This window comes from Lepisma saccharinum, chromosome 19 (genome assembly GCF_977018435.1).
Source record: "Lepisma saccharinum chromosome 19, izLepSacc3.1, whole genome shotgun sequence".
NCBI classification, from domain to species: Eukaryota; Metazoa; Arthropoda; class Insecta; order Zygentoma; family Lepismatidae; genus Lepisma; species Lepisma saccharinum.
Genome location: NC_139247.1, coordinates 69,665,347 through 69,681,229, shown reverse-complemented (window position 1 = coordinate 69,681,229; position 15,883 = coordinate 69,665,347). Strand labels below are relative to the sequence as shown.

General features: G+C 39.5%; 1 protein-coding gene and 1 non-coding gene across 2 annotated transcripts in view; one reads left to right on the top strand and one right to left on the bottom strand.

The window, feature by feature from the left end:
* LOC146003192 (protein amalgam-like) overlaps positions 1-15,883 on the bottom strand; it is a 586,579-nt gene that overhangs the window by 336,102 nt on the left and 234,594 nt on the right. The window lies entirely within an intron of this gene.
* On the top strand, positions 2,958-3,032 carry TRNAT-UGU (transfer RNA threonine (anticodon UGU)). Its single transcript has one exon. It is a non-coding gene; the product is annotated as a tRNA-Thr (tRNA).

Here is a 15,883-nt window from a genome sequence, read left to right as displayed (position 1 = left end):
TCCAGCATGTCCTGCTCTCTCAAAGGGAGAACGCCTACGGAGAATTCGCCAAGAAGACAGACGCTTCGAACGAGGTAGAGACCAATCTTGTTTAATTTCCTCTCTCTCTCTCTCTCTCTCTCTCTCTCTCTCTCTCTCTCTCTCTCTCTCTCTCTCTCTCTCTCTGGAGTTGAAGGAAGTTTCAACTCGATACGCCTGGAGAAAAAGCAACCATTCGTGATCCAACACACAGAAAGAGGTTGGAGCCATGTTTACGTCGCGTAGGAACCAGTAAGATGTTTCACATGAACAGAACTCGTAAGCAATTCCAGGGTGGGTACTCTAGGACTATGATAAAATTCAAGTACAATTCCCGGTTTTCAAGGCGAACTTTCCATAAATTCAAGGGTACAAGTAGAAATTTTCTCTACGTAACCTTACACTTTTCACAACCCATACATATGCACACACAAATATTTTAACAATAAAGGGTCAGTGTGATTCCAAAGTATCCAAAAATTCTAATTCAATTAAATTAAACAGTATTTTAAATTAAACAGTGAAATTGTAAATGTAAAGTCCTCACCTTAAATTAAATATTTTAAATATATACAGGGTGTTTCCGGGCTGATGATACAAATTTTCAGGGATGATGGAGAAGGGTACATGTATCAATTTGAGATAATGAACCCTGGTCCGGAAACGACTTAGTCGAAAGTTATAAGTGAAAATCGGTGTATGAAGATGTAATACTTTTATTACCTACACAAGTTTCACAAGCTGCTACATTCACAACAGTTGTTCAAAGTGGAGTCCCCCAGCTTCGTTGCACGAAGTTCTTGCGTACCCGCTGGAACAACCTGTCGAGACTGAAGAGGATCTCCTGGCAAGAATTCTCGCTGCCTGTGACATTGTACGCCAGAATTTTGTGCGACGATGTCGTGCCTGCAGGGAAGCTGGGGGTTCTACTTTGAACAACTGTTGTGAATGTAGCAGTTTGTGAAACTTGTGCAGGTAATAAAAGTACTACATCTTCATACACCGATTTTCGCTTATAACTTTCGACTAAGTCGTTTCCGGACCAGGGTTCATTATCTCAATTGATACATGTGCCCTTGTCCAACATCCCTGAAAGTTTGTTATCATCAGCCCGGAAACACCCTGTATATATTTAAAATATTTAATTTAAGGTGAGGACTTTACATTTACAATTTCACATACTCAGACTCGAAATATATCTACAAACTCGTCACAAATATTACGAGATATACTAATCTACGAAAAATTGTTAATAAGAATTTCACACTCAAATTTTCCTAATCAACTTCGAGATATCTTACTTTGCAATAATCTTCCGACTGTCAGATAGATTGTTCAGCAAAGGATCTAACAAGTAAATGGATAGAGAGAATTGTGTTTTATTTTCCACGAAGCTGTTTCCCCTTTTCTTGATAAAAATAAAAGATATACTGTGAAAAAAGTGCCTCAGGGCATTTATAAATATGTATAAATTCAATTGGATTTTGATTAATAAAAGTTGCAATCTTTCACGTCTACAGAGAAATACTCACGCATAATTTCCAAAGCAAATAATTGATGTATAATTCCCGGAAATCAAGGAATTCCCGGCGAGTGGCCATCCTGAATTTATTGCATTAATTGAGACAGTTAAGCTCAGAATGTTTGGAAGTGGATCCTTACATGAAACTGATTAATGGTACTCTTAAAAAACACCTTTGTTCACGTTGGGTCCAATCACCAATAGGTTATTCTGTATGTATTTAGACTGCTGATCACGGAAAGAACATCCATTTTGCACTATCACGTCAGGATTCCCCCCCCCCCCCCCGGTCAGGATTTTTCCCCCACATTACTCAAACCACCATACTACATGTTTCTGATTGAAGCATTCGTCTGATATCCGGGTGTTGTGTAGTGGTATTCTTTTGTTTGTTTAGTGTTGGGAATTTCTGTTCGAGGGCTTTGTAATCGATTGATAGTCTTATTAGTGTACGACTGTTACCATGATACGTTATGTTGCCAAGGGTGTTTATTATCAACAGTTTGGTTACGTTATCATTATTTTGATCTGTTCTGATAGTTTGAACAGCATTTAGAATGGCTATCCCCTCCTAAATAATGGATAAAAGTGTGGCGTTTCCCCATGTAAACAAGAATTGCTTCTCTGCGTATACGTTCCACAACCAATATTTACGTTAATATTGTTCTTAGTTCTGCAAAGTGCTCCATATACTTAACCGTGGCTTTAATGATAAATTTATATCGTACAGATATTGCATTTTATTTAATTGTTGGGTAAATAAATATTTAAGTTGAATATAATTAATAAAACAACTGCGAATGCAGAAGCTAATGGCAGAAAACAAAGTAACAAACATGCTATTTTTTCTTTACAAAGTATATAACATTAGCGTTTCAACATTTTATGAAGAACATTTTTATGAGTAATTTTGTAAGTAAAACTTACGTAATCAAAGTGCGTCTAATTTTTATATCAATGTCTCAGGTGAAAGATGGATAATATATTTATAATTCTATATTTATTTATAGTTTAAATTCGGAGGACTTTTAATGCAGACATAGAATATAAATATTTTACTACCGTCTAAACAGAGCCACCTAGTGGGAAAATAATGGAACTACACATTTTATTTTGAAATTGAGGCATTAATATATTGATGTCTCCTGAAAAAGCTAGACGCGATGGGGAAAAATTGATTTTTTTTAAATCAGCATGCTCAGAGGCAAAATGCATCTGCGAGACAACCACACCCGTATCCACAAGTGTATTCAAATGTTACGCCACGTCTGACGGAACAGCATTGTATTCATGTTCATTGATATAGTTTATTTGCATCTTTCGAACAAACTTGACGCAATGGAGAAAAAACTGACTCCAGTTTTGGATTCAGCATATCTTACATATAAATTGGAACCCATTCAACTTTATGCAATTGGCCTCCCCCATGGCGCAGTGGTAGCGTAATTGCCTTGTAATCAAGGGGTCCCGGGTTCGATCCCCGGTGGAGGCACAAGTGGTTCGGATCCCACTTTAAACTGTAGGTCCAGTCCTGATTAGCCTTACTGTGCATAAAGTGGACTTGAAACACCAACTCAAACCAAACCAAACTTTATGCAATTATCTGAAAGTTAAAATTCGCAGGATAGTGTAAGCAGAATCGTGTTTGTATGCGGTTGCTTATCATCGTTCAGGCTTTGCTACAAATTCTATTCTTGGTCAGATGTTGACTATTTGGGCTTGCAGCCGTCGCCCGTATTGGCCACTGGACTCGTCCATTTCGCGCATGCGCGCTTACGTCGACGTTACGAATAGCGCATACGGACTATGAAACACCTGGGAGGTATTTTAATAGTGCGCACAGGCGCCAGAACATGGTTAGCCTATTAACAGTGTTGGATTGATTGAATTGTTAATTAAATTGTTGTTTTAAGTCCACTTTGTGCACAGATAGACTAATCGGGACTGGATCTACAGTTTAAATTGGGATCCGAAGCACTGTATAACGTGCCTCCACCAAGGTATAACGTTGTTGAATCCATTCTTTTTCCTCCCGGGGGGGGGTTTATAAGACTTAACGGGAGGGGGAAATGTCATAGGCAATAAATTAAAATACTAATAAAACCATACTAATATTTCTAAATTGCTTCTTACATCTGAAATGTCATTAAATTAAATTAACTGTAAATTTCGATAAAACTGCACAAGCACGACACCAGCATTCCACAGAAAATTGTCGACAGACTAACCGTTAAAATGGCTGCAAGAAGTCTCCTGACATTTTCCTTGTATCGCTAATGAATGGTTTTCAAGATGCGATAAAGGACACTGCTGTTTCCTGCAAGATGGTGCATCGTCCCATTTCGCCGAATCATTCGGGACTACCTCGCCGACACCTTCCCCAATAGGTCGATCGGGAGTGGGTTCACTAAGGGTTGATTCACATCTACGCTCAAGCAACACTCAGGTCACTGTCCCCTAACGCTCCGCTCACAATCAGGCAGGGACGTTGACTTGTCAAAATTATTGGGGGTGCTCTGATCACTGATATAAATTAATGAATGACTCACTCTCTCCCTTCTTAAGTTTTGGCCTCAGTGTTCGGAATCTCATAAAAGCCCATGAATTCCTCAAAAATATCAAAATTTTTATTTACAGTTCGAATGCAGAATATTAATTGTCCACGGATGGATATGTCACAAGTATCGTCAACCATAATAGGAAAATATTCCCGACATTTAATATCTGCTACCACGGAGCGCAAAACAGATCTCCCTAATATATCAATGATCTCGTTCTGAATGTATGTGAGAGCCATTTGTAGCCCAAACATCCCATCCACTACCCTAGTTCAAGCACATCGTCTTTTGAAACTCTTTTTAGTAAACATTTTAACAATACTATAATTACATACTTAGTATATAGTAATAAGTCATCTGTTTTGCTGTCTCTGGTCATAGCCCCCCCCCCCCCAAAGTTGATGGTTTAGCGTTTCAGCTAGGGTGACCAGATCCTTACCAGCAAAAAACAGTACGCACACCTACCATGACAAACTTTCTTCAAAAAAGGAAAGACATAAAGGACAAAAGTTTTAAAAATAATAATTATTTTATTTGATGAATCCCCAAAGTATATGAGTGGCATAAAACAAAAATGAAAACTAAATGTATTTAAAATTTGACATATTAAACAAACTACAATTGTGAGCAAAGTTTTGTTGAGAACATGTCACTTACACTTTAAGTCTTTAAAACCATTCCAATGACTTCAAATTAACAAATATTTCATAATCAAATGTACCAATATTTAAGTAGCATCCTTAATGGTTCTGTACTTTTGCTTCGAGTAAATAGCATATAATAACTTTGTATTTTCCATAACTATATCATGGAATTCACTACAGCTACAACTGAAATTATATTTAGTTATTATTAGGTATTTCAGAGTTTTAGTTTCCAATTGAGATTTCTCAGCAGTCCACATGTTATTCATTAATGAGAAAACTCTCTCAGTGGTGCATTTGTGGCTGGAAGTCACAAACTGAACTCTACAATATCAAATACCTGATAAAAGGTAAAGTGCCGCCTTGTGCTTAGCACCACGCCATGAAGGCGTAGCTATAGGGGATGTGGGGGTAACACCTCACTTTCTTGACCGGTCGTGACTAGGGATGATGTGATCAGCATCACGCCCCTGACCGCTATACCCCCAGGGTTTCCCCCTGGTACCTAAGTCATTCGATGCTGGGTGGTCGCCGGGGCCGCTTCCAACGTTAGAAACGTTTCGAGATTTGAACCGACCGGGGATCGAACCCGGGACCTTTAGCTTGGTAGAATAAAGAATATTAACCAGGAGGAATTCAAATAAGTCATTCATCCCTCGCCCCCACAAACACAAAGGTGAAGGGGCTGACCCCAAAAGTTAAGGTGTTAATATCTCGGATTTCCCGTTGTGCACAAACGAAATTTTTGCGTAACGTTTGGCACCATTTTGGTGCAAATCGGAGACGGTGGGGGGCGGGGGCTGACCCCAAAAGTTAAGGTGTTAATATCTCGGATTTCCCCTTGTGCACAAACGAAATTTTTGCGTGCACATTCGTGCACAAACGATGCACTAACGTTTGGCACCATTTTGGTGCAAATCGGAGAAGGTGGGGGGGCTGTCTAAATATATGTTAGATCGGCGCCACTGACCCTTTTGTTCGCAACTGTCTACAACCTGCTCTCTGCCGTGGTAACTACAGTAACTACGCATTGTTCTAACCGGATGTTCATTCTCTCCAGCCTTACCACAACAGAAAAGTATGTACTGCATAAACTGTTGACATGGAAAAACAAAAGAAAATATAAATAGAAAATAAATATTTGGACTTCGGAGATCGGAGTAGAAATCAGGACATTTCGTAGGACATATGTGAAAGAAAGGACATATCTTAATTTTATACATGGCTTCGCATTCTGCAGGACAGCCCATCAAAAAAAAGGACTGTACTGCGAAAATCAGTACGGATGGTCACCCTAGTTTCAGCCCCCCCTAAACTTGATGGTCTAGAACATTTCAAATGTGTATTTAAAGTTAAGTTCATTTCGCGCAATTCAGAGTAAACTTTACAAGAGAAGCAAAATAATACATTAGATCCTCTTAAGCAAAATTGAGGACTAAAAGTGGTAAACGTTGTAAGTGCCAAAAGCGAAAGTGTTGGGTAATCGCATCGTTCAGCACATCAGCCCGTAAGAACGTTCACACTAGTGACCTCTTTATACGCCCTTTGAAATACTTAAAGGGCTAACAGCCACATTTCTCGTCTATCACATTATAAAGAATGGCACATTTCACAGTTTAACGTGGAAAACGGTGTTTGAATTATTGTGGCACTTACAGCGTTTACCAATTTCAGTCTTCAATTATTTGGAGGGTTCTGCCTTCACATCGTTAACATTAAGGAGGGGGCGGGGGCTCGAGCCCTCCCAAGCCCCATGGAGTAGGCGCCTATGCGATCAGGGGGTATCCACACTAGCGATCAAGCTTCGCTCCCGTTAAGATACAATCAACACGAGTCTGGTGTTGGTTTCTTCACAGACTACACAGATTTTTCTGTATAAAAAGCCTGCCGATTGTGCTAAGTGCAATGTTTAAGAGATTTTCAACGACGGACTTGTCTGTTACAGCACTGGCATTAATTAGAAGAAAATAATGAAGAAAGATAATTTCAAAAACGGGGATTGACTGATATGGTTGATGTACTTCCCTTTTCTGCCAGTTTTGACTAGTTGCGAGGAATGAGTATGCGTTGTGAATTGACGAAATAGAGAAAGGGACTTCACAAAGAACATCCATGCCTAGGCCGGGACTCGAGTTCGGACCACCTGGCGTCGTAGCGCGTTGTGCTAACTACTCGCCCACTGATTGATTGATTTAGTTTATTTTACTTCGCTTTTTGTTCCACTTTTGGCTAATTTGAGATGATAATTTGAGTGATGATATCATGACAGGCCACGGAGGTCGGCTATTAAAATATAATACTGTTTATTGATATACGTTCGGTTTGAAATCGGCATTTATTTGCAGCTACAATGTGCAAAACTGTAACAATGTCAACAGTGGTAAACACTACTTTGTCGGTCTAGGTTTGGCATGAACATTTTCGGCCTCTTTGTTTCATATCGACATTGTTGAACATTTCTTTTATCCTAAGGTTTCCGACACAACACGTGATAGATAAACATTAGGTTCTAACCCTAGTTTCAAGGACCCGATTGTTATAGTCCACGCGTATACTTCGTTAAAACGAAGAACTGAAGAAAGCCGCCGCCACGAACGTGGGTGGTGATAAATAGCGGGCGAGTTGTTTTCGTTCAATCACACAAAACCTTCAGCCAATGGGCGCAGCTGTCATTCAGCTCGTCTACTCCACGTGGAGTCTCAGTCACATGACTGCGGATACGCTGTTGCCGTACTTTGCAACTTCAACGTGGGAAGGTGCTTGTGCGCGGTAAGACAAGGTGGTGTAGAGTACATGTGTGCCAACACTGTGCGTTGAATGTCATTGTTGCAGCTGGTGGGCGCGCTCCGTGGACTTCAAAGCCAGCCGGTCCTTACCGTAGCTGGCGCGTCGACTATACGTACGTACATCGTGTGAAAAGACGTATTCCTCGACTAAAAAAGAGGAATTTGAATTTGAATTTAAAATTGTGGGAGCGTCAGCACTTAGGCTATTTTGCTCCCGTCACACTATACGGGGGCCAGCCCCTTATCATTACAAATAACAACTCTAACGTTGCGTAACTAAAAAACTTAAAATGTTCTGACTTCTGTTAAAAGCTGAGGCTGTAAATGGGCACTCAGTACACACAAGGACAAAAAACAGGACAACACACACAAAATTATACTGGCCATAGTGCCAGTCGCCAGAGCCTCGTTAGTCTCTAGTCCAGGGTGCACTACGTGGAAGTGAGGTTGACCTTTGAGTGTACTACGTGGAAGAACACCCCTTACACCCCGACTAAAAAAGAGGAACAACCTTGTTTAGTATTCCGTAAATGAAGAACAAGTTCGTCTAGATATCAAGAATTATCATTTCCCTTGGCAGAGGGTTGACTAACACCTCCTTTCCCTTTCCACACACACACAAACGATAATTTTGTTGTCCGAAAAAATATGACAGTCAAGAGATTAGCTTTTTGATTTAAGGATTTTAATTCATGCAAAAAAAGGTCATTGCAACTACTGCTCATGGATCATATTTGTGGTTAGTTCCCTATTGAATATATAGGCTATAATTGTATAATGGTTGTTTCGTTCAGTTTCTTAATTGTTTTTTACTCGGGTTCATGAAATCGCATATTTTGACCGCTGTTTTACAAACAGAATTGAGAGGAAAATATTTTGGTGTTTTCTTGCGCAATGTCCCCATCAATCAATTTTATCTATACGCGCCTTTCTCTATGTTTCAATAGGTCATTGACTTCAGCCCGCTCATCTTCTGCGCACAAAACTGGGTTACGTATCCTCTGCAACGGGGCTGAAGACTGCTACTGAACCGTGGGTTGAGCGATACAGATGGTCACATCAACGATTAAGCTTCGGCAAAGTCAAGCTGCGCCTCCTCACGGTCCGGTCAATTGTTCTTTCCACCCGAACGTGACCGGACCCCGAGCTGAGCGCGATCGGAACGAGCCTTGACCGGAGCGCCAGGTGTGACTGCTTCTATTTAAAAATCATTCAACAATATTTGACCGCACCGTGAGGGGATCTGAGCGTTACTTGAGCGTAGATGTGAATCAAGCTTAAGACTTTGGGCGGCTCGCTCTCCAGACCTGACTCCCCTAGATTTTTCTGTCTGGGGTTTCATTAAGTCCAGAGTGTACCAAGTACATAGCGAACAGCTGCAGCAACAGGGGAGATGTTGGAGCATGTGTTCCGGTCTACGCAAGAGAGGTGGGTGCTATGCCTAGATTTACAGGGCCACCGCATTGAAATGAACTGCGTTTGTCTTCTATTATAGTGTACTTTTCAGCAGTACTGTCAAAAAAAAGCTTTTTGATTAAAATGTGAAATGACTTTTGAATCACCCTGTGTTACTAGTTAGCAGATATCAAAGCGGAGGATTATTTACATTCATTATTTTGGCCTTTAATTATAAAGATGACTGAATCAATGTTTATTATTACGAACAAGGCATAAAAAATCATTCTACATTAAATTTAAGTGGATGAAAGTAAGTCAAAGTTAACACTGTTCTAAGCTATTATTAGAATACTCTGCCAGGTTGGAAGTGTAGGCATTGCCTTCCTTTACCAGCATAAGTGGTACATACAGAGAACTAAAGCATCATATCGATTGATGCACCAATAATGCATCGATTGATGCACTAAAGTGTGTTTTGTAGCTTCTTCGAAGAATCAGATTCGTATTTGATGCATTTTGGTGCATTTTTGTACGTCGTGATAGAAACACCAAAGTGCATCATATGATTCAAGTGAGGATTTCTTCCAGTCGAGATGCACTGTAATGCATTCATCAAAATAGATGCATGCTGGTGGATCAAAACGCATCAAGGTGCATCAAAACGCATCAGCTGATGCATTAAATTGCATCTCGACTGAAAGAGATCCTCACTTGAATCAAATTATGCACTTTGGTGTTTCTTTCACGACATACACAAATGCACCAAAATGCATCAAATGTGAATCTGATTCTTCGAAGAAGCTACAAAACACACTTTAGTGCATCAATCGATGCATTATGGTGCAACAATCGATATGATGCATTTAGTTCTGTGTGCTCGAATCATGTGCCATTACGAAAACAGTACTCGAAGAAGAATGCGGTTGCTAAGTTAATACCTCATACATTTCACTCACAATTAAGAAAAAAGATAACGGAAGGAAGATGCTGAGAGCCTTTTTACAGTGGTGTCGCCTTTCTTTGCTAGGCAACAAATCCTCTTACTCATCTCCAATGGCAACCGCAAACACAATATGGTTTTTAAGTAGGCTACAGGGCCTTTTCATTTCGTCTTTCAAAAGCATTACAACATGTTCATTACAGCCTTCTTACTGTGACGGCGGGCGACGACAAAGGGAAACGAAAGAAGGATTTCATTCTCTCTTCGCAAGACTTTCTCGTGCGTTCTTTCAAGTCTACGAATCTTGTTCGCTGTTAGAAGCGCGGGATCTTTTAAGCTGTAATGGTATTAAAATATTCTATTAAGGAACTACATGTACTCTCTGTCTCCGTTGAGCAAGGCTGTGCATAACGGTAGTGAAGGGGGGGGGGAAGCTAGTGGGCGGAGCAAAGCAGCGCGCTCTGCTGCAAACGGCTGGCGGATGCAGCCGCGTTTTCCTCTCCATGCACTCACTTCTTTTCCCACGCGTTTATTGTTAGAGCCCTCTACAATCACTACTTGGAGGAGCTTTCTTCCAGTTTCTTTGAATTATTTTTTTTGTTGGTTTTTAGAGACTTGGTCTCGTTCTGTCGTTTCAGAGATTCCAGGGACAGTGTACATTGCAAGTGGCCTTCCCAATAATGCAGCGGTTAACGTTGTCGCTTTATAATAAAGGGGTCACTGTGATCCCGTTACACACACACATTGCACAGTGGTTAACCCGAAAAAGCCCATGACTTTATTTCTGTGAGTTCTGTGATCTTATTAACAGGATTTATTGGTTTTGCATCAAAATGGAATATAATGAAGAAAAAATAAAGATTTTATTATCCTGCTCGAAAATACAGGGGTGTCACCTGTAGGTAACATTGGGCATTCAAGGTACCAAAATGAACATAACGTGAAACTTATACCATGGAACATCTCTGTTTTATACCTCCCTTCTCATTTTTATGTAACACAGATGATATTAACAATGTCAGAACTTGATTTTACACTTTACACTTTTTCTTGTTCATGTATGTGCATACCAACAGTGTATGTAATGCTACACCGCACCTCATACACATTATCCGTGTCCTCTTGTGGCAGTGCGCACATCTTCTTTGAGAACACTCTACCTGCACATGTTCTGCAATGTTGATATCTTGTCTGACTTCATTTGGTACACGCAAGGACACATAACCAATTTGGGGATTTCTGTAAGGAAGGTTTCCATGTTAACGGCAGTATGATTCGACAAGTGATCGTCGGAAATCACAATATGTCACATTTTTGCCATTCACTTTCTTGAAAATCAACCATGCATTGTGGCATGCTGCATCTATTCCAAAGGCAAACAAGGAGAACCTCCACTTTTTACCCCTGAAACTGACCCACAACGAGTGAATGTTCTGGTCGAAACGATCGACGCCCACCCATGAACATGCCCTCCAGATTCCACTAGCATCAATTGTTGTCTCTTCAATTGTTGTGGTCTGTTATGAATCATGATAACTTCTTGTGACAACTTCCACCTCGGCGAGGAGTATTGCTGGAGGAAGACGATTGACATATGTGCAATTCTCATCCCCACTGTCTTCATCTGTGAATGTCATCAATGTCATAATCATTTTCTTCAATAAGTTGTAATGCTTCATCCAAATTCAACCTGAAATGACAGTAGATTCCAAAATTCAAAAATTTATATATTTTTTTATTAGTACTAGATTGCAATACACATACCACAGTATTACAGTGTATATCAGAGTAAGATACTATAGCATTACCCCCAAGATTTATGATTATTATTGATGAGGAAAGCATTTTCTTTGTGTTTATTTTTCAAGTCTCAATGTTTTTATTCTTGTTTTTACAATAATTAGAAATCATTACTCACTGGAGGACTAAAATTATTAAAATTATATTCTATTATTATTATTACATCATTGTTACAATATTATATTGCAATTATGTTATTACTACAATTATAATTATTAAAATTAACGCTAAAATGCAATTATTTCCTAGTTCTTTATACATTTATGACTTCCAAAGCCCAATGTCACATACAGGTGACACTACAAATTTATTCAACAATTACACCAACTTATTGTTCAGAGAGAAAATTTATATTTACCAGACAAACCTTAAACCTTTAAGAATAAGTAAAAATAATAAACTTCTAATCATCTTACCAATTTGATGTTTTTGAATGTCCTTCTCCAGGAGCAGGTGATGTGTCGTCCTTCATAAGGGCAGCCATCTTTACTTCAATAGTTCCAGAATGTTCCACAAGATGTCCCTCAGTTCAAAACTGCAGCAATTCAGTTGAGAAAAAGTGAATGAACAGTTTGACATAGAAAAAATATATGCCCGGATCAAGAAAGTGTGGGGCGTTACCCCCACACCCCCTATACGCCTTCATGGCGTGGTTCTATGCACAGGGGAACACTTTACTTTTTACTTTACCCGATCACAGCATACAATAAAAAAATAATATTGAAAAGCTGCCACCTACAGGTGACATTGGGCTTTCTCGTGTTTAAGCATCCCAGTTTGAACTGAATCCTCAGTCCTGAGTAGCCTAACAGCATAAAGCAAACAAAACTAACCTTTTCTTGTCTGTGCTTATGAATTCATTCCACTCGGGGGAAGAAAATTTCCCCCCCACCACTTAGAATATATGTATTCGAGTCCTGTCGTAGGACCAGCATTGCTCGCTCATACTCGTTCCAGCCTACCACCTTGCAGCGTGCTATGGCCGAGAGTCCAAATTGAATTTCATTTTAATGTAACAATACATATAAAATATCTGCCTTAGTAGTTTCAGCCCACAAGCATTTCTTTCATTTTCATACATCACTGTGTATTGGTAAGCAATTTAACATGGAGACAATTTCACTGCGTCTTTCCCTTTACGATTCATATTTGAGAGTCCACTACCACATACAAATTACGGTTATACGTGCACTACAGGGCTTCGAGCATATACCGCTCGTTTATCCTATTCGAGCGTTATTCCCTCGAGCGAAGAAGCTCGTAATTCCGTACGCTATCTCGCGTCGCCCGTGCGAGCTATTTGGCTCTGGAACGAAATCCTCTCCCTGCAGTACTCTAATATGTTTCATCATAGTAAGGTCTATTTTTTATTACTTGTCAATACATTCCAGGATGAGAACTAAAGTGGAAAACAAGTAATGGCACGTATGACAACCAGAACTTGCAATAGTTCTGTGTGAAGAGAATGGGTATTCTAGAGCTATAATGCATAACTGTATCGTTTAAAAATTACCTAGGTATTTTCACAAATATACCTTAAGTAGTAGGGGAAAGTGGGGCACTTTGCAACAGAGGCACGTTGCAACAGTACTTTTTCTGTTATGTAGGATGGCTCTACTGCGTTGCGCTTACTGTCGTTCCAACACACGTTGGTAGGTGTCTCTGATGAACCGTTCGTTACGCCAGTTTTTCAGATGTCAGAGTGGAGGAAGAAAGAAGAATTTTGAGGACGGTGAGTAATTTTTAAGAATCTCTTACAATTTTTAATACGCAATTCCTATAAATGACCACAGCATGCGACATGTGGTTAATTGAAAGCATGTTTATTGAAGGTGTGGAAAGTGATATTGCTTTTTATGTTATGCAATTTTTGTGGAGGCAAGAATAGCTTTCGTAATCAAACATGTCTGTGAGGCAATTTGCAACAGAGTTGCAACTTACCCCACAATGTTGTAAACTGCCCCATGACAGACCAGCGCTTTAATAAGATATTGAATGTAATTGTTCACTGTCCCGAATGTGATAAATCGAAATACGGTTTATTGTTTAGTAATTTTACAATCTTTTCAAGTAAAAGAAAAATGTGATCGCATATATTTAATCCTCTGGTAACCAACACACATTTTGAATTTTCACTTATTTATTCTTATACAAAATTACACGCACGTCAGTATGGCAAACACTATATTTCACTTAGTAGTGCTAGATAAATACGTAAATTGTGAATGAATTTTTGTTTATAATCTTGTGCATGTAATTTGTACTAGCAGCACGAAACATTAATATTGTTATTCTTTCTAATATGGTCTCTTTCGTCTTGCAGACTTATTTTTTAAAAAAATGTTCCTTCTTATGTTCCCGCCGAAACTATTGTTGTCGAATTGCTGTATAATTGTTGCCGTATTATTATTATTATTATTATTTCTATTGTTTCAGGTAGCTTGCAAGATGAGGAACTACAAGAGGAAGATCCAAAAGGGGACTAAACCGCCTGATGTGATGGATAGAGCAGCAAATTTAGTCCTGGAACACGAAGATGACAAAAATGTCAGCTTAAGACAAGTGGCTGTAGAGTTCTACATTCATTATTCAACCCTCTCAAGATACATACAAAAGAAGAAATTACAAGAAAGTTGTCCTCGTGAGGGACAGAACATAAGTTGTGGTTATGCGAAACCGTGGAAAGTGTTTTCAGAGGAAGAAGAGAATATCTTCAAAATGTACTTGCAGCATTCCAGTGAGATTATGTTTGGATTAACACCACAGGAAGTGCGAAAATTGGCTCATCTCTATGCAGTTAAGTTTGATATAAGTGCTCCTTTATCGTGGTCGGTAAACCGAATGAATGGCTGGTATTGAATGGTTCAGGGGATTCCTGCAGAGAAACAAAGATCTTTCGGTGCGCTTGCCTGAATCAACTTCTTTAGCAAGAATGTCCAGTTTCAACAAAGAAAATTTGCTCATGTTTCTTGACAAAGTTTCCGAAGTTCTGTCCAAAAGCAATTATTCATCCTCAAGAATTTGGAACATGGATGAAACTGGTGTCACAACTGTCATGAAACCAAATAGGGTTGTAGCTCGAAAAGGAACAAAACAGGTTGGCATAGTGAGCAGTGCAGAAAGAGGTGAACTTGTGACAGTTGCAGTGGCAGTTAGTGCTCAAGGGACTTTTATACCTCCAATGCTAATATTTCCACGTAAGAACTTTCGGGACCATTTCATTCGAGATGGCCCAACAGACTGCATTGGAGCAGCTACTGGTTCAGGTTGGATGATTGAGGAAACGTTTGTCCAATTCATTCGACACTTCATTTCTCAGGTGAATCCTAAAGAAAATTCCCCTGTGCTTCTTTTAATCGATAATCACTCTTCCCATCTCAGCTGTGAAGCTTTAGATGAATGCAAAAATAATAATATTACCCTTTTGTCATTTCCTCCACACTGTTCGCATCGACTACAACCGTTAGATGTCAGTGTTTTTGGTCCATTTAAGAAAGTGTGTGGCCGAGCAATTGATTCTTGGCATAAGAATCATCCAGGAAAAACTCTTACAATCTACGACATACCACAGATAGTTAAAACAGCATTTTTGAATACAGTTACCCCTACCAACATAACATCAGGTTTTGTTCAAACAGGAATATTTCCCTTCAATTCTGAGGTATTCCAAGAAAGCGACTTTGCGTCGTGTTTCGTTTCAGATCGACCAAATCCAGCAGGACAGGTAGATAGTAGGCCTCCCGTATCTGATAGTGATGACATAGTCCAAACTGCCAGGTGCGATGCACTGCCAACTAAATCATCTTCAGGTGATGTTCAAAATGAACATTTGCTTCCGCAAATTGAAATGCCGGGTCCAAGTGGCACACAAATGTCTTCAGTAGTGAGTAGACCTAAAGTTTCCTTCTCTCGTGAAAATGTTCGTCCATACCCAAAGGCTGGACCCAGGAAAACGACGAAACGTAAACGAAGTGCCATTCTAACACACACACCTGAAAAAGAGGCTATGGAAGATGCAAAAAAGAGTAGTGCAAAGGGAAAGGGCAAGAAGAAAATTATGTGCAAGAAAACATTATTTAAAAGTTCTTGTAAAGAATATCACTGTTTAGTGTGTGGAGAATCCTACAAAGAAGAAGAAGACTGGGTGCAGTGCAAACAATGCAAAATGTGGACCCATTGGCTGTGCGCGGAGAGAAATCCTTATTATGTGTGAATTG